Source organism: Puma concolor, chromosome A1 (genome assembly GCF_028749965.1).
Source record: "Puma concolor isolate L17-30 chromosome A1, mPumCon1.1.hap2, whole genome shotgun sequence".
NCBI classification, from domain to species: Eukaryota; Metazoa; Chordata; class Mammalia; order Carnivora; family Felidae; genus Puma; species Puma concolor.
The window spans coordinates 20,579,848-20,600,540 of record NC_141667.1 but is presented as its reverse complement, the minus strand read 5'-3'; positions in this window follow the sequence as shown (position 1 = coordinate 20,600,540).

The window sequence follows — 20,693 nt, the reverse complement described above, 5'->3', positions numbered from 1 at the left end:
CAGGCTCTGCGCTGACAGCTTGGAGCCTGCTTCAGATTCTGTGTCTCGCTCTCTCTCTGCCCCTCTCCCACTCATGCTCTGTCTCTGTTTCTCTCTCTCTCTCTCAAAAATAAACATTAAAAAATTTTTAAAAAGCTTTAGCTAGAATAACTAAGAAAAAAGAAGACTGAACTAAAATCAGAAATGAAAGATATGATATTGTAATTGATTTGTATTGTATTGAAATACAAAGAATCATAAAAGATTACTATGTACTATACACCAACAAACTATACACCAACAAATTGGACATCCTAGAAAGAATAGACACCTTGCTAGAAACAAACAATTAACCAAGAACAAACCAGAAAGAAACACAAAATCTGAACAAACCAATAACAATAAAATTGAATTAATAATTAAAAGCCTCTCAAGGTAGAAAAGCCAAGGGTCAGGTTTCACTGGTGAATTCTATCAAATATTTAAAGAATTAATGCTAATCTTTCTTAAATTCTTCCAAAAAATTGAGGAGGAGGGAACACTTTCAAATGCATTTTATGGGGGCGCCTGGGTGGCGCAGTCGGTTAAGCGTCCGACTTCAGCCAGGTCACGATCTCGCGGTCCCTGAGTTCGAGCCCCGCGTCGGGCTCTGGGCTGATGGCTCAGAGCCTGGAGCCTGTTTCCGATTCTGTGTCTCCCTCTCTCTCTGCCCCTCCCCCGTTCATGCTCTGTCTCTCTCTGTCCCAAAAATAAATAAACGTTGAAAAAAAAATTATTAAAAACAAAAACAAATGCATTTTATGATGTCATCATTACCTGATATCAAAACCAGATAACAACACAAGAAAAGAAAACTACGGGCCAATATTTATGATTGCTTTAAATTTTAACCTCCTCAACACCATATAAAAAAATCACCTTAACTCCATTTTTTATAAATTCAGTATAGATAGATTTATAATTTTTCCAATGGATTTTTAAGTATTTTTTAAATATTTATTTTTAGAGAGAGAAAGAAGGACGGTTAGGGGCAGAGAGAGAGAGAGAGAGAGAGAGAGAGAGAGAGAGAGAGGAGGGAGAGAATCCCCAGCAAGCCTTGCACTTTCAGCACTGTGGGGCTTGATCTCATGAACCCTGTGAGATCACGACCTGAGCCAAAACCAAGAGACACTTAACCAACTGAGCAACCCAGATTCCTGCAGATTACTAAATATTTAAGGGTTTATTTTACATACATTATCAGTGCAGTCTGTAATTTTTCTGTGTGTATTTACTTTTTCAATCCCCTTTGCTGTGAATTATCAGTTTTACTTTGTTTTACCATTTTCAACATGGTTTACTTATATTTTTGATTTGCCCAATATTTCTCTATTATCCCAATAGTAATGTTTTTGTTTGCTTTTTAAGAGTTTTATTGAAGTATAATTAATATACAAATAACTGCACATATTTAATATGTGCAACTTGAATGAGTTTGGACATAGGCAAACACTCATGTTGCCATCATCACAATCAAGGCAGTAAACATAGCCATCCTTTCCAAAAGTTTTCTTGTGTCACTTTTTTTAAAGAACACTCCCCATGAGATCTGCCTTTTTAACAATTATTGAAATGCATAATACCATATTGTTAACTATAGGCACTATGTTGTACAGGAAATATCTAGAATGTATTCATCTAGTGCAACTGAAACTTTATACCCATTAAATAACAACTCTCATTTCCCTCACCCCTAGCCTCTGGTCACCACTATTGCATCTTATACCTCTATGAGTTTAAATATGTTAGATGCTGCCTCATAAGTGGAATCGTGCAGTATTTGTCCTTCTTTGAGTGGCTTATTTAATGTCATAATGTCCACCAGTGCATCAGTGTTTTCACAAGTAACAGGGTTTTCTTCTTTCTCATGGCTAATTAATATTCCATTGTGTGTATATACCACTTTTTTTTTTTAATCCACACATCTGTATGGTTTCCATATCTTGGCTATTGTGAGTAATGCTACAATGAACATGTGAATGCAGATATTTCCTCAGGATCCTGATTTCAATTCTTTTGGATATATACTGAGAAGTGGGATTGCTGGATCATATGGTAGTTCTATTTTTTTTTTTTTTTTTTTTTTTTTTTTTTTTTTTTAGGAATCTCCAATACCCTTTTTCATAGTTTCTTCACCATCTTACTTTCCCACCAATAGCACATAGAGTCCCTTGTTTCCATAGTCTTGCCAGTAGTTTTATATGTATAAAAGATGGCCATTCAAACAAGTGTGAGATGATACCTCATTGTGGTTTTGATTTTAATTTCCTTGGTAAATAGCTACATTGAGCATCTTTTCATCATACCTGTTGGTTATCTGCATGTCTTTGGAGAAATGTCTGTTCAAATCCTTTGCTCATTTTTAATTTTTCATTCCTTTGAGTTTTAAGACCTCCTAATATATTTTCAAAATTGAACTCTTGTATGACATATGGTTTGCAAATATTTTCTCTTATTTCATAATTTTATTATCCCTCCTTTTCTAATTTTATTATTTTTTTTCTGTGAGGAACTTTTTAATTTTGATGCATTCCCACTTGTCAGTTTTTGCTTTTGTTATCTCTGCTTTTGGTGTCATACTAAAAAATCATTGCAAAACCCAATGGAGAAAAGTGTTTTCCCTGTTTTCTTCTAGGAATTTTACAGTTTGATTTCTTCCATTAAAGGCTTTATTTATCTATTTTGAGTTGATTTTTGTGTATTGTGTATTGTAAGGGTTCAATTCCATATATTTGCAAGTGCATATTCAGTTTTCTCAACATAATTTGTTGAAGAGACTGTCCTTTCCCATTGCATGTTCTTGGAACTCCTGTCAAAGACCATTTTACTACATATGTGGGTTTATTTATAGGCTGTCTAATATGTTCTGTTACTATGTATTCTTCTTTTATGTCAGTACTGCTCAGTAGTAATTACTGTAGCTTTTCACAGCTAACATCATACTCAATGGTGAAAAAGGGAAAGCTTTTCTTCTAAGCTCAGGAACATGGGAAGAATGACCATTCTTTTCACTTTCATTCAATGCAGTAATGGAGGTTATAGCCAGATAAATTATGCAAGACAAAGAAATGAAACTAATTAATTAATTAATTTTTAAAAACAACTTAAAAAACTCTAAAAGTATTAGTAATGTATTCTCCTTGAAAGAAAAAAAAAGTTAGAAACAAAACATTGTAAAAAGTATAATATACAATAAAATATATAGAAAATTCATTGATAAGACAGATATATTAATATGTATATACAATATCTACATAGATATATATAGATATATCTAATCATCTAGTTCTTCTGTATTCAGTATTTATTGAATAACTACCATATGCCAGGTACTGATGATACTGTTTGACTGGGTAATTAAATGAAACAGAAGTTATCTCTACTTTCATAAGAAATTTAATTCTAGTATGATCAATGTTAAATTCATCTTCCCAAGTAATATATTTGTCACATATCTTACTGAATGTATTTTAGTAATACCTATATCTGTATACATACACATAGCCACATATACTTGGGAGTATTTACAAATTTACAAAGTTTCATCTGGAACCAAAATTAAGCTTTCTTAGCTCAAACAAGTATTCTATAATTGTAAAGCTATAACTGTAACTATATATTAAATATATATGTATATAAACATATATGTTTATGTGTCTAATTGCTGTATGTACTAATTTTCTTCTAAAGTCCAACTGAAAACTGCTCTTCTTACATTATATATATGCATGTATAGGGTGGGTGCTGCCCACAATGACAACGTGTGAACAAAGTTATTTAGGAAAGGTAATAGATAAGTTACTGGAGGATAGGTAAGAGATGAAATCAGTTATTAAAGATGGGACAGTTGGGGCACCTGGGTGGTTCAGTCCGTTGGGCATCCGACTTCAGCTCAGGTCATGATCTCAAGTTTCCTAAGTTGGAGCCCTGCATCAGGCTCTGTGCTGACAGCTCAGAGCCAGAAGTCTGCTTCAGATTCCGTGTCTCCCTCTCTCTCTGCCCCTCCACCGTCACACTCTGTCTCTCTCTGTCTCTCAAAAATAAATAAACATTGAAAAGAACTTTGAGAAAAAAAAAAAAGATGGGACAATTTATGGAAGAGTCCTATTCATAAACTTCAATTTGATTGTTTAGAAAATTGTTCAAAGTTCTGCATCAGAAATGAAAGAAGAAAATCATACAGGGTGAATGTTGAACGTCTACATGGGCATAGTCTCACAGAAGCCTGAAAAATCTGAAATAATTATGATTAAATTTGAAATATACATTTCTTAGGTGGAATTATAGTTCTGAGTTTATATGCAAGGTGTTGATTTGAACCAATTGCTAAAAAATTCACAAAGGTTTGAGTGTGTTGTATTGTCTACAGACTGAACCACTTGGAATAATATCAGCAATGAGTTTTTAATGTTTTACTTCTGGGGCCCAAATGTCCATATTCAGGAAGCACACATACTAAGCAGAGCATCCTCTTTAACGTCCTCATCAGAAGTGGCTAGAGAGGGTAACTCTGTGTGGATGCCCACAGGATGGAAGGACAATGGAGGGGTGGAGCCAAAAGTTGTGGAGAACTGAGGTGCTGACACTCTTAAAGCTTTCTTTTCCATTTATTTCCAAGACACTACTACCTTCTAGTTTTCCTTTTGGGTGATTGCTCCCCAGTATGTTTGGTATGTACTTGTTTCTTGCCTAAATCTCAAGTTTTATGTTCCCAAACATATTTTCTCACTTTTTAGACTTTCCCTGACCTATCTCAGGCACTGTATGGCTTCATCTACCATATACATTGGGTTGAATCTCAAAAAGTAGCTCCACCTAACCTACTTCCAAGTATACATATTCACTTGAATACATAAAAAGGAGCTTAATGTCAAGACTTACAAAATTGTATTTGATACCCCTTCTTCCCTCTGAACTCCTTCTTACACACACACACACACACACACACACACACACACACACACACCCAAAACCATGTACACTCATACCCAGAAACTCAAGTACATGCAAAGTCATGCACACTAAATAATGCAAATATTTAATGGGCCTCTTCACATATTCTCTAGTTCATTGAATGACAAATAGTAAACATGTTTTATGGTTTTAAATGTTTATTTTTGAGAGAAAGAGAGAGAGAGAGAGAGAGCAAGAGAAGGGAGAGGCAGAGAGAGAGGGAGACACAGAATCTGAAGCAGGCTTCAGGCTCTGAGCTCTCAGCACAGAGCCTGATACAGGGCTTGAACTCCCAGACCGCAAGATCGTGACCTAGGCTAATGTTGGTAGCTTAACCGACTGAGCCACTCAGGTGCCCCTAGTAAAGATGTGTTAGATTAATGTTTTTAATTCATTTTAACAGTCAATAGGTTAATTTCAGCGGAAATCGCTGCAGAACAAATGGAAAGTTAATGATGTTGGGAATAGAAGTAGAAAAGTTTATATAGAGAAAAGCGCTTCTCCAACATGTTTGGTAGAGGGAGGGGTATATATGTTTGAAAAAGTATTGCATTCATGATTAAAATCAGAAACACTTAATGATCTTAAAGCCCAATATAAAATAAGATTGAAATGAATAAAATGAGATTTCTGAGGATATAAAGAGAAGTATTTATCCATCAGAATACTTCTGGGAATAAATTTTCTGGTGGTCTCACAGGTGGAAAAGATTAGTACATTTATGTTTATATTATGCCAGAAAAATAATGCTATGTATGACTCTTCAAATAAAACATGTGTAACAAATCTTAGCCTATAATTATGGTGACTTTAAGTAACCACATATAATTTATTTGACCATTATATGTTTATTTAGTTGATTAAAAATTTTAGTTTCTCAGAGTTATACTTTTATTGACATGCAGAAACTATTCAAATGAAAGTTGTAAAATAAATGGATAAAGCAATTGAATAATCTTGACTTCAATGTTACAGGTAAAATGTCTTTTAAAATTTTTTGTTATTTTTATGTCTGATATTTCACTTTTGCAATAGATTATAAATTAGTCATCAATTATATATTTTTCACATAACAATCTGTGATATACCATATGAAATATGGCAAAAATTAATCAAATACAGAATTATAGTGATAGAAAGTTATTGGATTATTTTAAAGTCCACTTGTCTGTTTTTAAGCCTGACATTTATTTATTTATTCATTCATTTTATTTTGAGAGAGAGAGAGAGAAGAGAGCACACGCACTCCCGCACACACATGTGTGCAAGTGGAGGAGGGGCAGAGAGAGAGGGAGAGAATCTTAAGCATCCAGCTTGGAACCCAACATGGACCTCCATTTGATAAGCCTAAATTCATGACCTCAGTCAAAATCAAGAGTCTGGCACTTAACCAACTGAGCCATCCAAGCTTCCCAAGGCTTACATTTTTAAAAGATATTTTTCAGAGGCTTATAAATTTATGAGAAGGAAAAAAAAATAAAGTATAAAATGAGAAAACTTTGAAATCACTCAGGCTAATATCCCTGTTGTGATTAATCATGATCGTTGAATTGTCTGTCAATCCTGGCAAAAAGTGAGGTACTTTGGCATTGCTATAGACACTTCAGACACACTGATTTCTCTGAAAGATGAATATATTGGATTTTATTTTATTTTTTTTTTTAATTTACATCCAAATTAGTTAGCATATAGTGAAACAATGATCAGGAGTAGATTCCTTAGTGCCCCTTACCCATTTATCCCATCTCCCCTCCCACAACCCCTCCCGTAACTCAGTTTGTTCTCCATATTTATGAGTCTCTTCTGTTTTGTCCCCCTCCCTGTTTTTATATTATTTTTGTTTCCCTTCCCTTATGTTTATCTGTTTTGTCTCTTAAAGTCCTCCTATGAGTGAAGTCATATGATTTTTGTGTTTCTCTGACTGACTAATTTCACTTAGCAAAATACTCTCCAGTTCCATTCACGTAGTTGCAAATGGCAAGATTCCATTCTTTTTGATTGCTGAATAATAACTCCATTGTATGTGTGTGTATATATATATCACATCTTCTTTATCCATTCATCCATTTAAGACAAACTCATTTCGTGAGTTCTTACAAAAAAGGAAAAAAAATGTTGAACAGCACAAAAAAACCTTGAACAACATTATGGTTCATATCTTCAATGATCATTTCATAGAAAACATAAGGTATTTTGCATAGAACCATTGTGAACCGAAACTCAATTAATTGAATATATTTCATTAGATGGACTTACATGTCACTGATTTATATTGACAGCAATCATAAAATGTGACAAGCTGCATGGGCAGCACATCCACTAAACTATCTTGTTTGAAGGCCATTTTTCTATAGACTTGGATAAAGAATTGTATTAACAGTCAATTTAAGCTAAAACACACAGAAGAGCTGGACAACACCATTCTTGTGTTGCTTTTAAAAGTTTTTTCAGGTAACAATTTTGACCTCTATTCTGAAAGTCGAAAAGATTTATTAATTCTTCAGATGGGAAGATCAACTTTGAAGGTGAGACAGATTGATGTTTCTGGCCAAGAAAAACATTTTTATCAATACAAGCTCTGAATTTGCTGAATTCTGTGAAATGTGTGGCTTATGTGAATGAATTTTGAATTGGACTCAAGAATACACAAAACATATCACTATTTTTTTAGAAAATAGCAAGACAAAGTAGAAGAGCCATCTAGATTGGTAGAATATCTAATATAAGAAGTGCCCCCTATCCAGCTGCCTACAGAGCAATCCCAAGGAGCTTATTGAAGAATAAACCCTTATATAGCTGAAATAATCTCCAATTGATTGAACTACTTCGAGTTTATTATCAAGATAATTTGAGTTTTTTATTTCTATCCTTAATGACAGGTGATCATATATTGTTCTTGTAAATTCTACTTACAGGTTTTTAAATATGAATTAAAAAGGGAAAGATGAGAAATTATTTTCTATCATTTGAGACTGAACTATAACCATTCTTGCCATGCCATTCTTTTCAATATAATAATAATGAATAGAGTAAATCGTAAGGCTACTTAGTATACATTCATGCTTATTATGTGCATGCATTGTTCCCAAAAACCTTTAAGAAAGTAATATTATTATAATTATTCTTATTTTATGGATGATGGAACTAAGGAACCATTTCATGGAAGATTATATATCAAGGCAGATACCCTGCCTTGGATGGAGATTGTGTTGTGAGTCTTGTACCAACTGCTATAGTTGTAAATAAGGAATTAACTTTTCCTATTTATAGTCTTATAAATAGTAAATGGCAAAGTGGGATTCAAAACTATGTCTTTTTAATTCAAAACAAATGCACAAACTATTACACAATAATGTCTCCCACATAATTGGCAGTATCATATATACGTTGGACCTATTTTGTATTTATATTACCCAGATCAGAACTGATTTGGAAAGTGATAAATAGTGATTGATTGCAATATTATCACTAGCTCTGTATGAAGGTTCTTTTAAAAGATTATGTACCTGCAGTATTATAGACAGATGAGGTTAATTACATCCATTTATTTAAAATTTTTCATTTGAATTGTTTCTGTATTTGAGGAATTTGAACAATTAAAAATGTGTTCCTTTACAATTTGCAAGAAAGTTTTGGATATGTCATAAGTATTGCATAGTGCCATTCAAATTTAATTTGAGAAATTAAATTAAAAGTTTAACGAAGATTGGTGTCTACTGCTTATGACAGGGCTAATTTTTTTTTCTTTTGCTGCAAAAAATAGCTCCTTGGAGTCCTTCATTCAATTTAAAGTATTTAATCAAATAAGAACATGTAAGGTGTTAATCAAATTGGAAAATTCTAGAAAGGTTTTCCCATTGAGAATGTACCCATGGTCATATTGACAGAGTTAATGAGATTTGGATACCTGGGTATAAAATCTCTTATGAAGGGGGAAAAATGTGTCAGACCCCTGAAGGATTTTAGTATACGTTTGCCAAAACCAATGGATGTACATAGATTAAAAGCCTCACTCCCCATTTTACACGATCATTTATTTCTAAGAGTAGTTACATAGTTTGTACAATATGAGCACATTGCACATATATGCATACACACACACACACACACACACACACACACACACACTCCACACATCTCCCCAGGGAAACATTTTCATTTTGAATGGTATTACTGAGATCCAAGTTATAATGACAAACATTATGTAAATCACTTAGCAAATGAATTAAGTGAATTACTCAAGGTCAAAGATATCTAGGACTGCAACCTAAGCTTTTAGCTATGTTTATATATTATTTGTTGTTTGTGCTAAATAAATGCTATTGACTTAGACCTCACATTTTCATTTAGATTTTTTCTCTTGTTTTTTCTTTTTGTATATAAAATAATTACATCAAAATATTAAAAAATTCACACAATGAAAATATAACCCAACAAGTTAATATTTGTCCTTTTTAATATTAAATTCCTGCTTATGAGTAAAGAGATAAAAAGTATGTGACATATAGCCACAGATATGAAAGATAATAAAATCACATAAAATAATATGATGTGCAACCCTTAACAAATGCATTTTAAAAGCAAATGGGTGCTTTTAAAGTGTAACATAAATTTAAAAAATTAACTTAAAGAACAGTTTTGACTTCATTCAAAATGTTCCCTAACATAGAAAATATTAAAAAAACCTTACCCAATGTTTTTACAAAACAAGCATAACTCAGTGCAAAGAACACTATAGATAAATTTTACTTCGAATATATGCCAAAATACAAATAAAATATTAGAAAACTAAACCATGCAGTAGTACTCAAATCAAAATGAATCAAGACAAACAAGGTTTATTCCAGGAATAAGGTAATCTGTCATTACAGAAACCTATCAGCATTATTTATTTATTTTTTATTTCCATGTTTTAGAGATACTTTGTCTTAGTCAATAAGAACACTGAAAATTATAAAAGAAAATGAGATATAGTCCCAATTTAGGTGAAAGGTGAAAAGTCTAAATGTGCATAGTGTAGGGAAAATTAACCACACTTTATCTGTAAAAGATTAAAGCATTTGGAAGTGTGAGTGAAAATCAGAAACATCAATGTAAACTCAGGACCAAAAATTAAAAAATAAAAAGTTACATGTTTTGTCAAAATGTAAATGATGGCAGTTTTAGATGTAGCCTTTCAATCTATTTTCCATGCGTTCCCATATTAAAAAAAATAAATAAATATGAATTATCGGATTTTGATCTTCAGCATTATTTCTGAATTTAAAAAACGTAAACTGTTTCAGAGTAGCAGATTCCATGCTATTGCAGGAAATTTCCATCTTTTCCATGCAAAAGTACATGTCTCCATTAGCCAATTTTATTCACACACATTAGTTATGAAGAGAGAGTTGTAAGTTAGAAGCTTGTGGTTTTGGGGCGCCTACGTGGCTCAGTCGGTTGAGCGACCAACTTCGGCTCAGGTCATGATCTCACGGTTTGTGAGTTCGAGCCCCACGTCAGGCTCTGTGCTGACAGCTAGGAGCCTGGAGCCTGCTTTGGATTGTGTCTCCCTCTCTCTCTGCCCCTTCCCCACTCATGCTCTGTCTCTCTCTGTCTCAGAAATAAATAAACATTAAAAAAAATAATAATAATTAAAAAAAAGTATGGTTTCATGTCTGATTTACTTAAGGAAGAGGGCAAAAATAGTGGGAGAATTGAAACTCTTAGCAAAAAAGTAGTAAGTACTTTGAGTATTTCACAGACAAGGGTCCCTTCTCTGTTTTGGGGAAATTGAATATTAGTCACTGTGCTGAGATTTAGTCACTTCACCAGGGTTCTGGAGAGCCACAATCAAACCTCTGAAGAGTTCTAGGTGCTAGGTAGGTATTAGTTGCTCCAGTGCTCAGAGCTCCACCTCCCAGTGCATTCACTCTGTGCCTCCCACAAATCACAATTTCACCTCTTTTGTTTTTGTGCGATTTTAATATTCCCCGAGCAGCCTCCAGACATCCTGTGCTACTTGGTCTGTCCAAGTTATTTCCCCTGACACCAATTACATTTTTTTAGTGCTCTGTTTACATAGCTGCATAGGTTTTGGCCAGTGCCATTTTCCCCATAAGCCTCGTGATTGTTAGCAGTAATTTTGCAGAATACAAGGTATATCAAAAACATGCAGATTGCATTCTAAGGGATATGCCTGTACTGACGATAGTGCTGGAATACCTTGTCCCAGAAAACAAAAATGCTTTCAAAAACAAGAGGGATATATCTAAATGTTAAAGGAACTAGTGTTGATAATTGACTAGGCAGTGATAACGAACAGTAAGATAAAATAAAAATTAGAATTATTTGGAATATAGTGACACAATGAAAACCCAATACCGCAGTATATTTAAATTAAAAAATAATAAAAATGTATGGAAAATGTATGTATGGACATACTTATTAGTATTAAACATATTTATTTTTTAATGTTTTTAATGTTTATTCATTTTTGAGAGACAGAGAGTTAGTGGGGCAGAGGCAGAGAGAGAGGGAGACACAAAATCAGAAGCAAGGTCCAGGCCCTGAGCTGTCAGCACAGAGTCAGATGCAGGGCTCGAACCATGGACAGGGAGATCATGACCTGAGCTGAAGTCGGACGTGTATCCAACTGAGCCACCCAGACACCCCATAGTATTAGACATATTTAAAAACATTTCTTCATTCCAATAATTGTGTAAAGTCATTATCAGTTTATATGTGGCTCTGGTTATGCCATAATATTAAGCATTAGCCTCTATTAAAAAACAAAACAAAACAAAACAAACAAACAAAAAAAAACAACTATGGTTTACAAATATCTTTCTCACCAAAAAGAGAAGGGTAAATAAAGGGAACTGTGAATAAGCCAGACTGCTCTGGTAAAAGTAGAGCCCGCTCTAGACGCAGAAGGGCTTGTCAGCTTCATTTTCTACAAAGTGATCAGGTAGAGAGCAGTCCCCAAATCTGATGGAAGACAGTCCTTGATCTGTTGTCTGGAGGAAAACAGCTTTTGCTTATCCAAACTCTGGATTCTTAGGGGATTCAAACTCTGGACCACCCTTTAAATTATAGTATGTGGTGCTACTAGGAAAGCATGTTTCTAAATATTAAAGGAATGTCGGAAATAAAGAAAATTCGACTTGGTGGATGTGGGTACATGCAGAAAAAGCTTCAGGTTTCAAGGAAATGCATGTGTTTGGAATGTTCTTTTGACATAAGAAAGTAATGTTATGTTTAAAATTGGCCTAGAACAACATTCTTATGAAGATTATTGAGAAGTCTAGAAGGGATAACCAGAATTCCTGTTTGAATTAGAAATCAACTAATTGACAAACTGCAATCCATAACCAGGCAGAAATAGTATGCTCTTTTTTTTTTTAAATTTCTAGTTCTGGGGTTATTATTTTATCCTTGGAAAGTGCGACAAGAAGTATGAATATAATGAGGAAAGAAATAAAATATATAATGTATATTGCAATCTCTTTAAATAGTGTAGAAAAAAATAACTTTTAGTTATTTAATTATTTCTGTACTATAGTATTGGGGGCACTTGGGAGTCATTGAAATAGTAAAATTAGTAGAATAAAATGTCAAAGTGCTTTTTAAGAACTATTCCTATCAAAGTGAAAACAATTCTCATTGGTGTTTTTTTTTAAGACCTTTAGAATACATTTATTTACAAATAAATTAAGCATTAAGCAAACTAAAAACATTAGTAGCTATCTTCAACACAAGCCTCATGGATAGGCAAATGAGTTAATTGTATGTACCACAATTTCCAGTTGTGTTTATATCACTGTTTTTCCTTTCTTCCTAGTGTCACATTTTTCCTGTCTAATATTGGGTATTTCTGACTTACAGTAGGCATGTCAATAATATTTTTGAAGTATATGAGAGAAAGGAATTAAAGTGGGGAAAACAAACAATTATTGAAATTTATTACATACTTTGTCAGCAGTAAATAAAATTTCTATAGACTTAAGTTTTGGAAAGATCTCAGTAAAACAGGTATAGAAAAATACTGATAAACCAGAATTAGAAATGTGTAGATAGGTAGATATATATATGTAGGGGAATATGATTCATTAAGAATCTGCCATTGCAAGTAATTAAATGGCTCTGAGATAGTTGGCTGTCCATTTGAGAGGATGGAGTCTAGTCTTGACCTCAAACTATCTCAAATGTATTTCAATGGATTAAAAAACAAAACAAGAACAAACAAAACATTCAAAAATAAAATTGAGCATAAAGAAGAATATATTTCCAGTGACTTGCTTTTGAAAAGTTCTTAAATGAATGCAAAGGCCCAGATGTGAAGGTGAAAGTTGACAGATTTTACTACACAAATTTGTACGTTTGTCTCTGTATATTGACCACACTACAATATGTACAATATAAGATTGAGAGAAAATACCCACCACACTTATAATAGGGTATCTGTGTTCCTAAAAGAGAGTTTCTACAAACTAATTTAAAAAGTATACAAACAGTATACAAAGATGTGAGGGCGATCCAGCTGCAACATCTGTCACCCCATTGGTTGCCAGTTGATGAGGTTGATCTGTCTGGTTAGGCAGGTTTCCCCTTCCTCTTTCACTATGAAGCTGCACATAAAGATGTCTAAGATGACAACCTTCCCTGATAGTGAAGGACCATTTCTTGGTCAAGGGTATATAAGTAGCTGTGCTCCCCAGCCAGAACCTCCAAACAAGTTCTCAAGGTCCATTTGTAGGAGAAGGGAGGATAGTCAAGCTTCCACAAACTTAAACCAACAAAAAACAGTATATGAACAAATAATGCCAGGAGATAAAGACAACTGGCAAGAATTATTGTTAATGTCACTAATGATTAAATACATTCAAATTAACGTTGTTATAATTTTTTATATATCAGTTTATAAAAGGTAAATTATTGAGAACATTCAGTAATAGATGAGAACATAAAATATATTCTCATGCAGTGTAGGTGTATGTAAAAATATCAGTTAAGTCTATTATGAAAATATATTTCCATTTATGAAAATTAAATGTGCATCACTGCTCATCCAGAATCCACTCAATACCATTCACCAAAATATGGCTTATACTATACAAAAATTTAAACCTAGTAATGAATTTAATAGCAAAAATATTTTTGAATTGAACTTAATTGTTTTCCCTGAAACTACACCTGATGATTATCTCTATGACATTTCATGAATTATATTTAAAGTTTTCCACTGCTATATGTTTTCACAACTTCTTTATCTTTGAGAAGAAAAGTTAAGATTTTGAAAAATATAATTACATTATATACATTTGAAGCAGGGATGAAAAAACAATAAGTGAGGAGAAAGTATAAAATACTCTACCTTTGTTTTCCCTCGGAGGGAAAAATAAATGCAATTTGGTGACCTTTGGTTTAGAAAGGCTGAGTTATTAGTGATGCAAAGGGTCAGAAGCAAACTAAATATCCAGGCAACATATTTAGAAATAAACATTCATGGGGGGCACCTGGGTGGCTCAGTTGGTTAAGCATCTGACTCTTGATTTCAGCTCAAGTCACGATCTCACAGTTCGTGAGTTCGAGCCCTACCTCGGCCTCCGCACTGACAGTGTGGAGCCTGCTTGGAATTCTCTCTATCTCCCTTTTATCTCTGTCCCTCTCCTGCTTGTGCTCTCTCTCAATCTCTCTCTTTCTCTCTCTCTCTCTCTTTCAAAATAAATAAATAAACTTAAACAGATAAACATTCATGTAAACAAAGGAAGTAAAATCCCATGAATAAAGAAACCACAAAATGAACAAGTACTACTTTTAGAGCAATGAAAACACTTACCTAGGTGTCAATAGTGCAATGCAAATTATAAACTGGCACTAAATTTTTCTTAATTCAAAGAAGTAGAATTAAACATGCTCTGTAATGGAGAAATAAAGGACTGTGGGCAAAGTGTCCTTCAATGGACAGTCTTACCCTAGAGTATGAAATGGAGATGATATCTGTGCCAAATGAGAAGAAAAATCCTGTTTCAGACTTAAGCATCTTTCAATCTATGTATCTTTCTGAGTCCCTGCTATCTGAGTCTCTCCTAAATCACTAACTTTTGTGCTGGATCATTAGATAATAATTAGTTACCTCGACAGTAGTTTATTTCTTCTATTTTTCTAATTTTCATCAGAAGTCCTAAGATATCTCTAGGAGAAACTCTGAGTAGGTTAAGCAAAATAAAATTACTAATTGCCAAACTTTCCTCTGCCAAAGCTTGTATAACAAATCATCTGATTCTTTTTCATTATTTATTTAAGTATTTTTATTGGCCACGTGTTTTAGGATCTACTGTTCTTTCACATTAATTAAAAGCTGAACTTAATTGGGTGCCCTGCTATTTCTACTATCTATATGAGAATGGCCATGGGAAAACTCGAGGCTTATATTTTAGTAAGGAGAGAAATAAAATCAGTAGTATTCTTAAAAGTCTTATTTAGGAGCGAGAGAAAGAGTGTGTGTGTGTGTGTGTGTGTGTGTGTGTGTGTGCGCACATGCATGTGTATGTGCATGTGTGTGGATTTACAGGTAACTCATTTCAACTTAATCACTTAAAATAAAGATAACTTGTTGCTACTGGAAATGCTTTCATAAACATAAATAGTATCTCAAACAAATCACGTAAAACTCAAGGATGAAATTATAGTAGACACATGAAACAAGTTTTCAAATTTGTCTTACCAATTTCTCAAAATCAGAGCCCTTCTACATCTTGTTAGTGGCTCATGAGCTTAAATGCACAGAAACACAAAATGGAAACAAAAAAAATTCAGATACAGGAATATAGAATTTTAAAAATACATTTTTCACGTGTGAGTTTTAAAGGAAAAGTATCAGGGAGATTTTATTGTGTTTTGCATATGTTCTGCAGCATGTGCTTACCCCTCTTGCATTCATCACCTACCAGTTTCTTGATCTATTTACATCTAGCATGACTAATAAGCAAAACATATTAGGATCATCTATATTTTATTGAAGATGGGCTGTTTAATTATTTACTCCATAAAAGTCTATATGTAAGTCTTTTTGTTAGACTCTAAAATGACTAAATACATAATGAACAGACACCTATACAGAGAATTTGAATTATTTCCTTTTAGCTTACGGTCATTCTTATAACCAACGTCTTTCTATATACTACATGGATAAAGATTCCAAGAAGATGATGAATGTGAGAGGGAAAAGGGCTTGGCAGATATGCAACTAAATCAGTATTCTCAAAGAGAAAGGTATGAGTAAAAACACCATACTGGTAAGTGCTGAGTGGGTTAGAGTCATGAAAAGATCAAGGACTAGTACATTTAGAAATGTGGCATTAAGCCGGAGTTTAGTATGATTCATGTCCCTTGATGGCTTATAAATTCAAAAAGATCATTCTGGCTGAATAGATTACACTTGAGTGGTATCAACAGCCCGAGGAATCTGGCCAAACAACAGTGAACATGAGCTACAAAGTGCTTTTGGCATTTGTCGTTATTTAGACAATGTTGTCATTATACAGGAAATTTATAGAAAGCATTCATAGAATCTAAGCAACATGTCCCTGAGGTAGTAATAACATGGTTTGGGGGGTACAGAGGCTAAATGTGAATCTTTTAAAGAGGAAAACAGGACCTCGGGTAATGTTATAAATGCAAGTGGTTTCTTGGGTAACAGGATAAAATAGTATCTGTAAACTATGCTCCATGCCCAAAATGACTTAGGCTGCTTGTGTTCATGGGATTTATAAATTACTACTTTAGCTAAATTTTAAAAGCCTGAGTCAGAGAATGGCAGTGATTTTTAATTTATATGCTACATATGCTTATATTTTAGAATGCATGTTTTATAATTTCAGATAGTTTTCCTACTTGCCAAAGTCTTAAACAATATAGTACCTACTGCTTCTCTTCAGTAACTCCTAATCAAGTTAGGATTTTACATAGCCCACTTTGTTATCTTCAAAATTATTTTAGCACTTTTAGAGAAACAAGTAAGTACCATAATGAGAATATGAGGGCTGTTATTTTTTTTTTCCAATTTCTTCTCATATTCCAGTACAGAAGGAACTTTTATACACAAACCTAATCTAATTGGCTCACAACATAAAGTGATACTTTTTATCCCCCATATTTCGTTTAAAGAATACAATTTTTAACATAGCTTTGGGGATTCGAAGGAAGAGAAATAAATAGCACTCTTGTCGTTATTCAAATTCAAAAACAATTGAGAAATAAGACTGGAGATTAAGTGGAATGGAAGATTAAATAAAGTCTTAATTTCTGATGAAGATCACATTGAGGAAAATGGCATATAAAACTTACTTTATTGATTCTAAGACCCACATCATTTCACATTTTAACTTATCCAAAATCAGGGTAAATGCATATTCAATGTTGTCTTACAATTACTATAGTCAGCTGACATTTACTGTATACTTGTTAGTTTATGCTGATTTTTCCTTCCAAACTCGTTTATTAGATATAGTCATTCATGAAGCCCTAGTGGGAAGTAAGTGAAAACATAAAGAAATAATCTGCTCAAGCACTTAGGCCTGTAATACTCACCTTCATCCTTTTTATGTGCTTTCTTTCAGCCACTAGAATGTATGAAGCATTCCATACATTATTAGAATCATCTTGAATATTGAACAACACACTTGGACATAGCTTTGCCTCAAAACATTCTACACTGAACATCATCAGTTTTGGCTAAGAACAATGACTTCCATGACACATTATTTAATCAGCACTCTTTAGTCAGCGTATTGACATTTCAGCTTTAGTTGCAACTATTGACCATTTGCTTCTTCTTGACATAGCCTGTGATTTAATTTTGGTGGAAAAAATCTTAATGGTAATTTGCAATCCCAGCAAAAACCCTAATAGAAATTTTCAATCCCAGATATGAGTAACTCTGATAGACTAAAAGTTCTACTCAGGCCATAGAGAAATCCAAATAAAATAAGCAGAAGGAGAAGAAGGAGAAGAAGAAGGAGAAGAAGAAGAAGGAGGAGGAAGAGGAGGAGGAGGAGGAATTTGAAGAGAGGAGGAGGAGGAGGAATTTGAAGAGAGGAGGAGGAGGAGGAGTTTGAAGAGAGGAAGAGGAGGGGGAGGAAGAAGAAGGAGGGAGAGGGAGAAGGAGAAGGAGGGGAAAAAGAAGAAGCTTACTAAATAATCCATTGGAAAGCTGCTGTGGAAATCAACACTTGATGAAACAAGATTCTATATGGAAAGAAAACCAAAGAAGAATGAGCCAATATTCTGTTGTACCAGTTTCCTTCCTTCCTTCTTAGAGGTTGACTGTTCTTCACATGGAGTTAGAAATTGAAAATCTGTGCAGTAATGCCCAGAGACAGAGAAGATGGAAGAAATTTCATCAATCTTTACTGGGATGGGAACATACAATTTTGGTTTGGGGACTAATACATTAACCAGAATTTGATGGGAACAACATCTCAGAACAAAGAGAGATGGAGAGATACGAACAGAATAGTCAGTTTTCCCCTTGAGCCATGTGCCAAATTATTAAATTGTACAGGGCAAGACTTAAAAGTCAAGACAAAAGAATCTGAAAGGAAGATGGGGGTTTTTGACATTTTCTCAGTGCTAAGGGAATAAAAATTAAAGTTCCTTAGTTTCCAAGGAGAAGAAACAAAATTATAAAACAAATATTAATATATATTATTCTTATATAAGTGTGAGTGTACTGGGGCACCTGGGTGGCTCAGTCGGTTAAACGGCCAACTTCAGCTCAGGTCATGATCTCATGGTTTGTGAGTTTGAGCCTCGCATCAGGCTCTGTGCTGACAGCTTGGAACCTGGAGCCTGCTTCAGATTCTGTGTCTCCCTCGCTCTCTGTTCCTCCCCTGCTTGCACTCTGTCTCTCTCAAAAACAAATAAAGATTAAAAAAATTAAAAAAGAAGTGTGAGTGTACCTGAGAATCAAACCAGAGTGAACTCAATCACTCAAAAATTACTACTCTGCCTCAAGTCAGTATGAAGTGATACTCTCTCAGTCTTGCTATCATATTTTATGGTTAAAACAATCTGGAGAATAAAATGATCACTGGAATCCTATATTATTTTTCATAAATAATTCTTATAGTTAACTTTATGTGTCAACTTGACTAGGCTATGGTGCCCAGTTATTTGGTCAAACACTAGTCTACATGTTGCTATGAAGACATTTTTAAGATGTAATTAGCATTTATAATCAGTCAACTTCAAGAAAAGCAGATTTCTGTCAGTAATGTGGGTGGACTTCATAAAAATAGTTGAAGTCTTTAAAAGCAAACACAGATTTTCTGGAGAAGAAGGAATTCTGCTTCACAACTGGGACATTAACTCTTACCTGAGTTTCTAGCCTTCAGGCCTACCCTACAGATTCTTGACTTTCTATTTGCAGTAACCCAAAATCACATGAGCCTATCCCTTAAAATAATTTCAGATAGATGGATAGATAGATAGATAGATAGATAGATAGATAGATAGAGTCCATTGTTCTCTGTCTCTGGAGAACCCTGACGTAGACAACAGTACCAAGCAATAAAAGATAAATGTTGATGCATATGATAAAGAAGACCAAGATAAAAATAAAAATAAAAATGAATACTAGAGGCAAAATCCAAGATAAATAACATAGTAGATTATCATACATGGGTTTGAAAATAAATGGGAATGCTATGTTCTTAAACACAGGTAATTAGTAGGGAATTTACCATAGAACAATTTTAATAAAAGCAATTAAATGCAAATTCTAGAACTGAAACGATATTGGCTACTAAGAACATAATAGATTGCTTTAGCTTAAGATTGGTCACAGCATAAAAGAATTTGTGAACCAGTGCCAGAGAACAAAAATTTTCAGACTGAGGCTAAGAGTGAAAAAAAAAAAGGATAGAAAATACAGAAGGAGGAAAAATACCTTGAAAGATCTGAGACAGATCAAATGGATTTAATATACATATAACTGAAGTCACAGAAAAAGATAGGAGAGACACCGGGACAGAAGTAATAACATGAGACATATGTGCTAAGAATTTCCTGAAACTGATAATAAAGTAATTACCCAAAAGGAGATAAGAATGTTAGGAGATAAAACAAGTGATTCTACTACAGTGATTTCGTTTGTTTGCTTGATTTTTTTTTTTTTCTTTACTGTGCCAATGGGTACTTTTTTCTATTCTACATAATATTTTGATCAAAGCATTTTATAAAAATATAGACATTCTGTCATCTGTATTTATTGATAGTATAAGTGAGTGCAGAAGGAAAGTAGAAAGATTCAAAAGGATTTAATAATATAGTTATGATAGGGGCGCCTGGGGTGGCTCAGTCCGTTGTGCTTCTGACTTCAGCTCAGGTCATGACCTCATGGTCTGTGAGTTGGAGCCCCATGTCGGGCTCTGTGCTGAGAGCCCAGAGCCTGGAGCCTGCTTCAGAATCTGTGTCTCCCTCTCTCTCTGAACCTCATCTGTTCATGCTCTGTCTCTCTCTGTCTCAAAGATAAATAAACATTAAAAAAATTAAAAAAAATTAAAAATAATATAGTTATGATAGTATAGAATTAACAAACTAAAAATTAAATATAAAATTATTAATTAATATATGTATTAGCCAGGGTTCTCCAGGGAAGCAGAACATCTCTAGGATATGTGTAGATATGTCTGAGATTTATTATATGAAGTGACTCACACAGTTATGGAGGCTGAGAA